Source organism: Benincasa hispida, chromosome 10 (assembly GCF_027475165.1).
Source record: "Benincasa hispida cultivar pf3 chromosome 10, pf3_genome.v1.1, whole genome shotgun sequence".
Taxonomy (NCBI): Eukaryota; Viridiplantae; Streptophyta; class Magnoliopsida; order Cucurbitales; family Cucurbitaceae; genus Benincasa; species Benincasa hispida.
In genome coordinates, this window is record NC_143487.1 from 2,951,172 (window position 1) to 2,966,343 (window position 15,172).

The following is a 15,172-nucleotide window of genomic DNA, read 5'->3' on the forward strand; positions in this document are numbered from 1 at the left end:
CTCAAACGTTTGTTACCGCATTCCTGTTGATTTTGTTTATAGCTTTGCAGTGAGAACGCTGCCAACCTCTTAAGTTTCGGGGTGGTAGCGGGCTCGGAGAATTGCGTTCATTGCATTGCAATCATTTCAAAGAAAAAAAAAGTGAAGAGAATTTTTGTGAATAATAACTCCACTGTCAATGCAATGGGGAAACCCATGTTGATAAGAGTTAAGTTGTGAAAGGCACTTACCCGTAGTTGGATGTCCGCATGACACACGTGGGGGCAAGCTAAAACGAAAGTAAGTCACCAGGATCAATGCATAAGCATAACTTCTCTGCCTGGTGCAAGCCAAATCAAGCGAGACAAGCGTTGAGTTGAATATGGAATGAAACCGAAGTTGAATGCCCGCCTGACACACGTAGGGGTAAACCAAAACGAAGGGCGTAACCAGGTTCAACGCTACATTTGAAAAAGTCATCGAAAAATTTTGAAGTATTTTGAACGAACGTATTATCAAAAGCTAAACAAAAAGCTGCGGTGAATGAGTAAAAAGTTTTTGAGCGAAGGCTTGTCGAATATAAACCTAGAAAAGATCTTTTTGAAGAAGCAGCCAAAGTGGAAGAGAGCATTGCATTGATGGTCAGAGGTGTGTGTAAATTATATTCTGAGAAGCTGGTCATCGCAAAGGAAAGCAAGAAGGTGAGTTAGAATTTCTTGAGTATAACGCATGCTTGAGGACAAGCATGATTTTAAGTTTGAGGGTGTGTTGACAAGTAGAAATGCATGTCATCTTAGGCCTTTTACTTAGAATTATGAGGGCTGTTAAGCATAATATGCGGCAATTATGTTAGGAATTCACAAGAAATTGAGCTTGCGGTGTTCAGCATTAAGAATCTCAGTTAACCCAATATTATGCATTATTATGCGTTCAATGTTCTATTTTTGTAGCTAACGCAGGAAGTGGACGTAAACTCGGAAATCGAACCACCACATAGACGATCGCATGTGGAGAAACTCTCCATCATAAAGACGAACGCGTTCGATCAACACATGGATGTTGCAGTAATCAATCACATGCATCCATTGCATGGGAGTTGCACTTGTCAAGTGATTGCGGTCATCGTGTAGAGTTGCGGTATTAAGTGAATGCGGTCACTGAATGATTGTAGCTACACGATAAAGCATGATAAAGGGATCAACGCAAGGTTGGTGGAATGAACGCATCGATGCATCTACCTTGGGAAAATCAAAAGCTGATGTTGATATTTCACCTACGACGCCGTTAGCAGCAGAGATTCAGAAAGGACTAAAAGCGCCGAATGTCAGAATCAGAGCAGTCCATTAATGTTGTCGGCGATCCAGGCTCTATATAAAGAAGCCGATGAGCAGAATTTCTACTTGTCTAGGGTTTTCACCCAAGGTTGAATCCAAGGTTTTCGCCTGAGGTTCACCTAGGGCGGATCCTTGTGATCTAGAAAAATGCGTGGGAAGATGCTTGAGAGTTCTTCACCTCCTTCATCCACTTCGAGTGACGACCGGAGCCTTCAACCGGAGCGAGATATTGAGAGAGTCAGCTCCACCACACATCCATGGCACCATCGGCAGTCTTGACGCACATCCGCTGGAAGCAAGTCTTTGCTTCCAGCCGGTCATTTCATTTTTCCTTCCTTTTCTTATATTGTATTGTACTACATTTAGGAATTAAGAAATTAATACATTTTGTGTTCAATACATTTCTATATTTCCTTCGACTCCATCTCCATCTTCTTTACTTAGCATCTTAACCTTCATTGCATTACTTAATGAGATTGCTTGAATATCGCATACTCAGTCATGTGGATTAGGGATATGAAGCATGTAGTAAACCATCGAGAGGTGTGCATTGCGTGAGTGTATGAGTAAACCTTATTTGCTTAGTGTGAAGCTGTAGCAACGCCTGTCTATAGGCCAATGCAATGCTTGTCTAGGAGTAAAGTCTGCAACAACCAACTGCCCGGGAGTGTAAGTGGTTAGTCGCATTAAGCAATATATGCATTGTTCACTAGAGATAGGAATAATCTTATATCAGCAAAGTTCATGCGGTTACCTTGTCCTATGAGCGCATCACTCATCATTTAGGCATACTTGAGAGAGTAGTCTAAAATCCAAATCTAAGACCCCGAGAGAGCGGATTGGAATGCATAGGCAAGAATGAAGAACATAGAGATAAGCTCCGTTTGCTGTCACACAGCGTATGCATCCTACGGATAGGACATTACATGCGTCCACGAAGTAGGATATGGTGGTTGTATATGGTCATCTCGACACTTATGCATATCCACTACATACGTCCTAAAGTTAGGCTCAAGTGTGTGTAGTATGATCGCATGGCTTGTGTTGACTAAGGTTGCCCTTGCGGTCACTCTTGAGTATTACAATGAAAACATCTCCGTATTTTATCCATTTTTCCCATTCATTTATTTCATGTCAAGAGTTGTCATGTCTCTACCTCTCATGCATATTCTCATTGCGTTGTCTGTTAGCTAGGAGTAGGAGTAGTGTTAACTTAGAAACCTTCCCATCCATTCTTTTATTCAACCGCCGCATGCACATTACCGCATTCATTTTGCTACAAGTCCCTGAGTTCGAACTCGGATCACCCAAAAAACTTGCGTTTGCGTTATACTTGGCGTGAGCGCAAGAAAACTTGTGACAGGATGTATGGTCATCGCATACATTCATTAACGCATAGTCATTCCAACGCATGACCATCGATGCATGCCTATCAACGCATACCTTAAGAACATGCATCGCGTATTGCGTCCAAGGGATTTTAGTTGTCGAGTAAATTGACATCTAATTTCCCGTCACCAGTTACCTATGATCATCCAATAAAATGTTAATCTCTTTAAATAACGACATTATAAAGAAGGATTCATTTCTTGGTCTGTTCTTGTACAAACTCTTTGTACAGGATACCTCCACTTATATGTCTCTATATAGACTATTTGGATCAAATCATTTGTAACACTTACAATTTACAAAGTGAGCCGTATCCACAGTGTCATCAGGATAAGGAACCCAATCTTATCCATATACAATATACCATTTAGGTTATTACTCGAATACAATCCACTTGTATGTATACCACATACTGTTCGAGTTACATTAAATAGTTTTAGATCTTAGTTTATTGGATTGAGTTAATGCAATCTAAATGACGAATAAAATACTTCTTATTTTATTAAATAAATAATTAATGTTTACAAATTATAAATTATGAGACCCACGAGATTTGGGGCACTAATCCAACACTTGTCCTAAAGTTAATGGGGTGTACAGTACACAATACAATAAACTAGAGCATACTCTATTCCCCACAATACTCCCACTTGCCTTAGACAAGATGATGCATATTCCATAGACCTAGAGTCTCCAGGTATCTCTCAAATACTTTAGCGGTGAGAGCATTCGTAAATGGATCAACAACATTATGCTCTGAAGAAATCTTCGTGATGATCTTATTTCTTTGTTACACAATCTCTCGAATGAGATGATACTTGCACTCGATGTGCTTTCCTTGTTTGTGGCTTTGAGGCTCCTTGGATTTTGCCATGACACCACTATTATCACAATAAAAGAGTGATGGGCATTGTCACGTTTGGAACAACTTTCAAGTTTGTAAAAAGTTTCCCGTGCCAAACAACTTTTTTAGCGGCTTTACAAATAGCTACACATTTTGTCTCCATGTAGAGTCAACAATACAACCTTATTTGATGCTACGTCATACTATAGCTCTCCCATTAAGAGTGAGCACTGATCCTGATGTGGATTTTCTAAAATCCTTATCAATCTTAAAATCAGAGCCAGTCTATTCGGTAAGGATCAAATCCTTAGCACCATACACGAACATGTAGTCTCTCGTTCTCCTAAGATACTTGAGAATGGTTTTAACCACATTCTAGTGATGAAATCCTAGATTAGATTGATATCCACTGACTAATCCTACTGCATGGAAAATGTTCAGCCTAATACACAACATAGCATACATCAGGCTACCTACTACAGATGCATAGGGAATCCGTTCATCTCTTTAACCTCTTGAGGTGTCTTAAGACATTTTTCCTTAGATAAGATAATTTCATGCCTAAAAGGTAATAGACCGTTCTTGGAATTCTACATCGAATACCTATTAAGAATTTATCGATATATGATGCTTGAGACAAGGCTAGCATTTTATTCTTACGATCTTTAATGATCTAGATCCCTAGAAAAAATTGTGTTTCATCCAAATCTTTCATTTGGAATTGAGCAACCATCCGCTTTTTAACATCAATGAACAAAGCTACATCATTCCCAATGAGTAGGATATTATCCACATACAATATAAAGAAAGGTATTAAACTGTTGGTGATCTTCTTGTACACACAATGTTCATCAACATTCTGGTTAAAGCCATAAGACTTGATCGCGGTATCAAATCTTATATTCCAAGATCGAGATGCTTATTTCAATTCATAAATGGACTAACTAAACTTGTAAACTTTTTACTCTTGACTTTGGGCAATAAATCCCTCGAATTGTTTCATGTAGATATTTTCATTAAGATTACCATTCAAAAAGGCATTCTTGATGTTCATTTTCCATATCTCATAGTCATAATATGTGGCAATGGATAAGAGAATACAAATATACTTTAACATGACAACATGTGAGAAAGTTTCATCATAGTCCACACTCTTAACCTAGGTATAACCCTGCCACAAGTCTAGCCTTAAAGGTTTTCACTTTTCCATTTACACCTCTTTTCCTCTTATAGATTTATTTACAACTTATAGGTTTAATCCCATCTAGTTGATCTACAAGATCCTAGACAAAATTAAAGTACATAAACTCCATTTCCAAATCCATGGATTTAACCCATTTATCTTTGTCCACATCACCTATTGCCTAGTTATAGATCAATGGATCCTCAAAGTCATCATCCTATATGACGAATAGAGTTTCTGTTGAACCCAAATAGCGAGCAAGTTGGGTTATAACCCTCTCACTTCATTGAGGTACCTTCACTTGTTGAGGAGAATGTGATCGACTAGATGAACCTATTGGGGTTGATGTCCTAAATCTCGTGGGTCCTGTAGTTTGTAATTCTATTATATAAATATTTTATTTATCTAATAAAATCCAAGGCATTTTATTTGACATTTAGTAGCATTAACTCACATAACCAATAAACTAAGATCCAATGTTATCTTCGTAACTTAAAAATGTATGTGGAGACATAAAGGTGGACCATGTTTAAGTTATAAACCAAACGATCTATAGTATATAGATAAGGTTGGGTACCTTATCCTGGTAACACTATGAATACAACCCACTTTGTAGATGTTACAATTGTTATAAAGTGTTACAAATGATCTGATCCTGATCATTCATGTGAAGTCATGAGAGCGGGGATGTTCTATAACAAGAGTTTGTATTAGACCGGACCACGAAATGGATAGTCTCACTATTTAATATTATTGATAGAAGAGACTTACATTTCACCAAGATGGCCATAGGTGACTTGACTTAAATCCTAAGTGAGTTATGAACTCCTGCTTATGAAGGCGCTTATTTAATTTGCATGGGTGAGAGTGGCCAATTTGTTGACTCAATATGCCTACCATTATGAAAATTCGTTTGATTGGGGAGCTGGGAACGCAACTACACAAGAAGGAATTCACTCATTCTCTATAAGTAAAGATAGTAGAGAAATTGCTCCCTTAAGAGCTGATTTCAGGGCTTGAACAATGTGGTCCTACACCCTTTCTTGGCCCGAGAGGGGTTTGGTCATAGTTGGATTATGACTTATCGTTCATTAGAGAGATCGGTGGTACTTAAGGAGTTAGATGTAACTATAGGGGCAAAACGGTAATTTTAGTCCAGTTGTACTTATGAGCATTTTGTGAAGGGTCTTCGCACCGTTGAATGGTTATATCCAATGAATATTCAAATATATTTATAGTGCGAAGAGTGCAACTGTCGATTTTTAGTGGAGTGACCAACAGTTAATTTATGTTGGGTAATTTAATTAAAGGGTTTAATTAATTATCGAAATGCGATTGGAGCTTCAATCTATAAGTCTATAAGGTCCCCTCGGTAGCTCAACTGAGATTATTGAGAATCAAATTAATTTGAATTGTTCAAATTAATTATATATGATATAATTATTATAATTAATTATATGATATAACTAATCTAATATATTTGATATATTATAATATAAAGTTTATTTGAGAGGAAATAAATATTTAAATATGATTCATATTGATTATATGAATTAGATTCATATAATTAAATTTAATATAAATTTTATTTATATTAAATACCATAAATTATTAAGATAATTACAAACTATAGGTTATATTATATTTGATATAATATAAACTATAGGTGATGTGCTATATTTGATATAACATGTAGTTATATAATAAATTAGTTATTATATTATTATTTAAATTAAAATTTAGTTTTAGTTTGGATTTAAATTAAAGGAAGGGAGTTATTAAATAACTTCCCTCCCTTATTTTCTCTCTTAATTTACGTGTGGTTATGGGTGGTTGGTGTGGATCTTCATCTTCTTCACTGTAAAAAATAATAATAATACTAAATATAAGGATTGTGTGTATTTTTTATTGATCTGTTACTCTCCCAATTACTCTCCCTAGAGAATAAAAGAAAATTCCTCTCAAAATTTATTTCCCCTTGCCAAATTTAAGAGTAAAGCCCACCACTCTTGCTCGATTTCTCACCCTAAGGAGAATACAAAGGTTTCTCTATTAGTAGTCTTCAAGATTGGATTTGGTTTCCTTATTGGCGTTCGTACTCCAAGAGATCAAAGGGTTTGCGACCGATTGAGAGGATTTCATAAGAGTTATTTGGCTTCAAGGGTTACTATGACTTAAGCCCCTTTCTCCTTTTATCTGTTTTTTTTTTAGCATGTTGTAGTTTTTTTTTTTTTTTTTTTTTTTAAAAATTAGAATGCATACTTATCTCTTCTGTATTTTTAATTCACTGTGAAAACTGAATTTGGGATACGATTATACTTCCGCTTCGGACCTCACAGTTCTTCAGAACCAACATCCACAACTCTTGTTGAAGTTTTAGTAATTTCGTTGGAAAGCTCATTCAATACGATTTTACTTCGTGGTTTATGTTCCTTAATATGGCATTCCTCTAAAAAATTAGCATTTATCGATACAAATACTTTGTTCTCTTTTGGATCATAGAAAAACCCCTCTCGTTTCTTTGGAGTAGCCTACAAATAGGTATAACTTTGAACGTGGTTTCAATTTTTCTGGGTTAGCCACTAGCACATGTGCTGGAAATTCCTAAATCCTGAGATGTTGTAAACTACTTTTACGACCTGTTGGCATTTGTGTTGCTCTTGAAGATTGAATGTGATTGTGGAAAAATGAATGCTCTATCTCTTGGTGTGAGATTGATGGTATGCATCAGACAGATGATAAATTGATGTTCAAGCACACTTTGCAAGTTGCATACAAGTTTTCTTAAGCTAGACACAAATATAAATCTATCTTAAGTGTCCTGGTAAGCTCAGGGTCGAACACGGGGAATCTAGAGTAGACTAACGTAAGATGGTTTACTGATCTGTTTGCAATGGTTTACTAATTAACGGTGTGCGTCAGTTATGTACACTAAACTTACTTAGTACGCTTGCAAGAGGAATTAGGAGTTTAGATAAATAGTAAGAGGATACGTGGATGAATGGATCACGTGTTAGATGGTATCCGTCGATTTTTTAATTATAATAAGCTTATGTAATTACAGTGAAAGTGAGATGGAGATGGTAAAAATGCTTGCTAGAATCTAAGTGTAAGTGTGCAATGTGTTTAGAGTCTATTCTCTAGTTTATGCTCAACCTCTTGATGTGAATGCCACATTTATCTTATCTCTAAAATGCATGCGTTAGTCAAATCGAATAGGCAAATGACATGAATAAATTTATCTCTAAAATTACCGAACAACCTAGCTTGATGAGTTCCACAAATACTTACTCTCTTGAGTAACTAAGTGCTTTTACTTCAATTGACTGATTAGATGGATTCGAGCAATATATTTTATGCAAATATCAAGCATGTAAACTTCATACACACAAACAACTTAGTACTTTAACAGATGGAAATGTGGAAATGGTCGAAATGAAGATTGAATTGAAGAAATATGTTTTGTTACATAGAATCTCAGTTCAATCAAGTAAGACAATGAATGCAAATACTAAGTGAGGGAGAAGAGTCAAGCCATAGGGTTTAATATTTTATTCCCTTTGGCTTGTTTTTGTGCTTGCTATTGACAACTACGTAGAAGGGATGAAGGGGATGTCTCTCTCGAGCTTTTCTGTGGCAGCACTTCGTTACCAACAATGGAAAATGGCAATCGTTCCTCCTATTTCTTTCTTGCAATCAGCAGAGATGAAGAATCTACAAATTTTTTTAAGTGTTTAACTGACTAAATCTCTAATTAACTAACTCTTTCATCTACAGGTAGCTTCTTCTTATATAGGCAATCAACTAAGCCACTTGGTGATGTGACTGCATTAAATTCCATACCCTGAGTTAGCCGCTTGCAATTTTGCCTTGATTAGATGCCGCTAGTCAGTTGTCCATGCTTGCAAATTGTGATTCGACGTTAATTGCATGAGCCAAATGTATCTACCATGCATCGGATTAACTGGATGCATGCTCCTTGTGTTGGCTTTTGTTTGCAACACTTAGTAAATTCTCCTGATTCCTGCATTAAAGTGCGTTAATGATGCAATTTCTACTTAAAGGTTACTTTTGCATGAGTTTATCACATATATGCAATTCCATGAATTTTTCCTTTATTATGAATGCGTTTACATCATTTTAATCCTAATTATTCCAACTTTGAGAGAACAATAACTTGTATTTCTATAAGTTATCATAACCTCTTCGTAATTCAAAAGATGTTTCAGAAACGCTTTTTTATTGAACTTGGTTCAAAAGTGTCGACCCTAGAACTTGAATTCCTAAGTATCTCTAATTTGAAGTTAACTTTGGCATTCGTATGCCTAAGAAACTTAATAAATTTAACCTTTGCTATTTAGATGTGAAGTTTAGTAGGTGAAATAAGGGAAGTGGAAAATTTTCTGAGTGTTAAACTTGAGAGAATCTAAGTAAAATTTGGAATGAAGCTCTCAGGTGGTTAAGTGTTTTAAACACTCAGTAAAATTTTGAGGATGAATTGAAAGAGTTTCTTAGGAGGCCTTGCAGACAAGCCATAAGAGGCTTGGAAAGATGGGCTAGCATAGGGTGATAAGGTTGAAAGGTGAAGCTTAATCCGCTGATGGCAAGGAGGTATGAGGCAATGAAGAATGCCTAAGTCTAGACATGTATGCTTGAAGCTTGGGCGGTGAGTTGAGTGGTCGATAGAGCTTGTAGGTGAAGCCAACTTTCTTATGCTTTGAAGTTTTAGGAGAATTACTTCTCAAGTGTAATTAGTGAGCTAGGTGGCATGATTAGGGGCTAAAGACAACCATTAGTGGCATGAACTGTCACCTTATTATGCAAAGAAGGCATACAAGAGGAACTATAAAAAGAAGTTGCGAAGAGGAAGTCGGTTTGGGCATTTTGTTCGTGCAGAGGAGAAGAATTTCTAGCCAACTTGAAGCTTGATTGGAGAAGAAAGTGGTCTAGGGCTGCTGTGGATGAATTTAACCGAATTAATGTTGAAAACATAAGGAAATTCGAGGTTGGTTAGATTTTTGGGCTTAGCCGAGCAACCTATGAAGTTTGGTAAATTTTGAGCTAATTAGAAGGAATTAGAAGTTTCATTTTTGACGTAAGTTAGTTTAAAGATTATGTAAGAGGTTTATGGAAGGAAATTTTGAATTAGAATGTCTGAAATTAGTGTTTTGAGTACTGAAAGTGAAGTATGAAAATCAAGTGTTGAAGAAGCAAGCAGCTGGCTGAAGGTTGAAGAAGGTAGGCACTGAGTTGGTGTGTTGGTGGGGGTTGTCTCGTACACATTGGCCACATAGCATGCTCACTGTGCATGCGTTAGTGCTCGTCTGTGTGGTGTCTGTTCTGCACTCAACGCATAGGCATGCGATGTTTAGCGTATGCCTTAGTGATCTTGACGCTCCACCGAAAAGCTAAAGACAAACTTATCAGAAATGTGGTAACAAATGTTTAAGCGGAGGTTTAAACATAACAAAACTTAAGACTGTCAAACCTTGCAAAAGTTATTAAAAGTGAGGTGTGCCTTGTGATGTTTAGTTAGCGGATGTAGTGAATTATACGTACCATCATAGATGCAACGTAGAGGTAGGCAAGCGAACAAAAGAGAATTTCAAAAGGATAATGCATAAAAGATGACAAGAAAAGAACCTTTGAGTAGAATAACACTTGCGACCATGCCTTAGAATTCATGCGGTCAAAGCCATGCGATGTATGATGGAGAGGATTCTTCCTTTGTAACTGCGCACTGAGGAGAATTATTGTCACACCCACAAGGAGCGAACGCACCACATCCAAAAAAGTAGCCGCATATCCAAAATGATAATAAAAATAAACTAAACTAGAAAAGTAGGGTAAAGATAGTGTAGAGGACGTCCCTGGAGAAATTGGAGTGAGGCCACTGCAGGGAGTCTTCCATGCAGAAGATTGATCTAAACTGCTTAGGTCAAGAGGCTTAACTTCTGGCAATTGTTGAACGCATGTTGGTCGGCACGCGCTTATAACTGCCTTTAGCTCATGCGACTGATTGCCTTTTTATCTCGGGGTCAATACTGGCTTTCGACGCCTCACTTACACTTCAAATATTGTTTACAACTTGGTCGCACAAACTACAAGACCCCCAAGGTAAAAAGGGTGCCTGCAAAAACACAAAACTCAACAAACTATTAGCTACCAAGTCCCCGACAACGGCGCCAAAAACTTGATGCGTGGAAAATGGAGTAAATAAATATGCATTCATCGTTTGTTCTCCATGCGTCGCTGGTCATGCGTTGGACTAAGGGATATGCAATATGCGTTTGATGACCATGCGTTCCTGCCACAAGTTTTCTTGCTCTCTCGCCAAGTATAATGAGATTGCAAGTTTCTCGGGTGATCCGGGGTCGAACTCAGGGACTTGTGGCTAAATGTTATGAAGTAAAGTGTTTGTGGCGAAGAATGAAAGAATTTGAAGGTTATGGGCTATGCGCTACTCTTACTCCTAACTCACAGATTAAGTAGTGGAAGTATGACTATAAGAGTTAGAGATACTGCAACTGTTAACGCGTAATAAGATGCATGGGAGAAATAGATAAAATAGCGAGGATGTCTTCACCGCATCAATAAGCTCGATCACAAGGGTAACCCCAGCCAGCGTAAGCTATGCGATTATGCTATACACACTTTTCGAAGACGTATGTGATGTATATGTGGTGGTGTCGAAAGGCCTTATGTCTAAGTCTCTATTCTTGTTCATGTGCTCCCACACATAAACAAGATGACCGCATACTGATAACTTGTAGAAATATAAGTTATTTATACTGCTTTATTTAGATATTGCGGTCAAAAGAAAGGAAAGTTGCGTCAATTGTATGGAAATTAACTAAGAAATACAATAATTATAAATTGTCATCAATACACCCACTAACACTATTGCGATGGTAGAAAGGAATATTTCAAGTCTGTTTTGCAGGAAATCAAGTCACTGTATGATGGGCGCATGGCTCAAGAGAGAAAGATTAATGCATCTACGTCGCATTGCGCCCATCATTCAGGAATGGATAGACGATCAGCGTAATGACGGCGTATACGACAATCGATCCAGAGCTGAACTTCAACCGCATGCGGTAATAAAAAAAAACACCGCATGCTGGCACACGATCGAAGATGCAAATGAGCGACGCAATCACAGAGGATTTTGACACGTGTACAACTAACCGTTGTGCATTTTCGACGGACTGATTGCATAACAGAAGGAATATTTATTCCACCATTCTCAGAATTTCCATAATAATAAAGTGGGGACCACAAGTCAGAGAGTCAAAGCTTTCATTTATAAATACCCTCAAAGAATTCACTGAAGGATATACTTGATACACAGGATAATTGATACGAGGCTATTGAGAGAGAGGTTGATTTGAGTGCTGATCGGAGAAGATCCGGAAAGAAAAGAGACAAGGTCGAGAGGTGAGTCTCAAGGTGAATCATTTCAAATCCCTGTCGTGAAGCTCTGTACCTAGATCAACTCTACCAGTTGAGCAAGCCTGAGAGGGAAGCTCATCCTTCCATTCACTCCATTTATGCTGGCAAGCAATCTCTCCATCCACATCGGTGTCAAGACATTGGCACTCTTCTGTATCTGTTTCTTACTCTTATTCATCAATTGTACTTCATATTCTTTGTCTAAATCATTCACAACCATGTATCAGACGTTTGATTTTATAATTAAATGTCATGATCACTTTCATTTCCACATTTTTGTCTATTTTCGTTCCTCCATCAACCGTTTTCTCCACGATGTTTTCTTAATCCCGTGGTGATTAATATGAATTAAACAAGTAACTTAATCTATGCTAAAGAAATAAAGATGTTTAGCTAAAGCATGCTAGACGACATCTTCACCTGTGAGAGCAGAAGTGAAGATGCCGTTCTGATCTGTCGAGAGAAGGTTAGAAGAATGCGTTAACTAAAGCAAGAAGTACTTCCAGAGATGGAAGCAACCTTGCGTTCACTACGTTCGTCCCTGTTTCACCACAGAGATGTGGGAAACTTGACCAATCACCGAGAGGTATACGCCAAGGGAAAGCGGAACCGTACTTATATCTTTGACGCAATTAAAAAACTTGCGCTATTTATATTAATTATCCTTTCTCTTTCTGCTTCGCACATAAGCCTTTCCACCGCATAACACGATCTTTGTATATTCTTAACAGTCAGTCCCAACCTCGGTATCTTGTATCATGTAACCTGTATCTTGTATCATCATAGCTTAGGTTTATTTTATCGCACGTTACTTTTATCGCAATTTATTTTATTATCGCATTTTTATCGCTTATCTTTACTTTACTGCACAATTTACTTTATCACATGTACAACTCATACTTTTATTAAATTGAAAAACCCCCGGTCGCATATATCACAAATAGAACGCAATTAACCTAAAACAATCCCTGTGTTCGACCTCGGATCACACCGAGAAATTTGCCGTGGAACTATACTTGGTTCAAACGCAAGGAAACTTGTGACAATGCACAACATACTACAAGAACACTCATTAATAACGCATAGATCTAGAAGTAGTATCGCATATCATCACAATCATCCATGCGTTGCATGACATAAGAAGATAAATTTTATGTTTACAAGTTTATGGCACCGTTGCCGGGGATTGGTTAACGGTTATGGTTTGAGCATGTTTGTTGTATTTTGTAGGACAGATCTCTTTGTACTGGCTATTCAACGCGAAGAGCAGTTTGACAGTTTATGAGTACTGGTATCGAACCAGAATTCGTAGCTGACCCAGAGATCGAGTGTACCTTTCGCGCACGGGCACGTCAGAATTGAGCAAGGCGAAAGAAAGCAGCTGATATGGCAGATAACGACAACGCAACTCCCGTAGGAAATCAAGGGGCTGTACGGCCATCGCAGGACCTAGTGTTCCTTACTGCTGACCGCAACATTCCCATGAGGAACTACGCGGCGCCCAACCTGTACGATTTTTCGCCTGGGATTTCGATGCCTACAATAAAGGAGAACACAAGGTTCGAAATGAAACCGTTCATGCTCCAAATGATCTAGAACACAGGGCAATTTGGGGGTCTGCAAGGTAAAGACCCACATGCCCACCTGACCAGTTTTGTCGAAATGTGCGGCAACTTCTCATTATTTGGTGTTACCCCTGAGGGTATTAGACTGTATTTATTCCTTTACACCTTGAGGGATGAAGCCAAGAGGTGGGCTCACTCACTGGAGCTGAATGAGATTACATCATGGGATCAGCTGATTGAGCGATTCATGAAGAAGTTCTTCCCGCTGGTCGTCAACGCAAGGTGATGGAAGGATGTGCTAAACTTTGAGCAAATGGATAATGAGACCTTGAGCACCTTCTGGGTGCGATTTCGAAGATTAGTGAAGAACTGCTCGCATATTGGGATACCCGATTGCATTTTGATGGAGATATTTTACAATGGCCTAAATAGATCAACGCAGGCTATTGCTGACGCCTCCACGACAGAAGGTTTTATGGATAAGACATATACCGAGGCCAAAGTCATCCTTGACTGCATATCGCAAAACATGGATGACTGGATTGATGATGGTTATAGAGGCAGAGGCTCTGAAAGAAGAAAGAATGACACTGCCATTGTCCCAACGGAGACAATGACGACTTTGGCCGCTCAGATAGCTGCAGTGACCTCAATACTCCAATCGATGGCAATCCATCAAGGAGCCATCCCCCAACAATCAGCGCAACCCACTGCGCTAGCTCAAGTGGCCGCAATAAGTTACGTTAATTGTGGAGGGGCTCATGTAGCAGAAATGTGCCCATCGAATATCCAACAAGTATGCGTCATCCAAAACAACCCTTTCAGCAACACCTACAATCCAGGTTGGAGGAACCATTCTAACTTCGGTTGGGGAAGGAATCCTAACTAAGGGGGGGGGGGGCAAACAAGCATCAAAGTGGCAGTCGAGGGAACCCTCCTCCTTTTCACCATAACTCGAATTAGGTGTAACCAAGGCAATCACATAATTAGCATCCCTCATCTTCAAACACCTCTGGAAGCTCATTGAAGACCTTGCTCAAACAATATATGGACAAAAATGACGCAGTGATGCAGGCGCAGACATCTTCAATTTGAAACTTAGAGATTCAAGTGGGCCAACTGGCATCTGAGCTTAGAAACAGAACACCTGGTACGTTGCCCAGCAACTCTGAAGCCCTAGGATCTTATGGAAAGGAGCAATGTCCCTGAGGACATTGGGCAGGCAAGCTGGACTATTTGCAGAGGTGTGGATTGCGCTCATTCAAAGAAAGTCATCTTCCGGTCCATGTCTCACATCTATGTTTAAATGCTTTCTTTAATTCTTGTCTTTATGAATTTCTGAACTTTGTCTTTACTGCTTCATTTAATTTGTTTCATGATTTTATGAATTTATTCTTCATTTACTGACCTTGCATTCATTTCTATA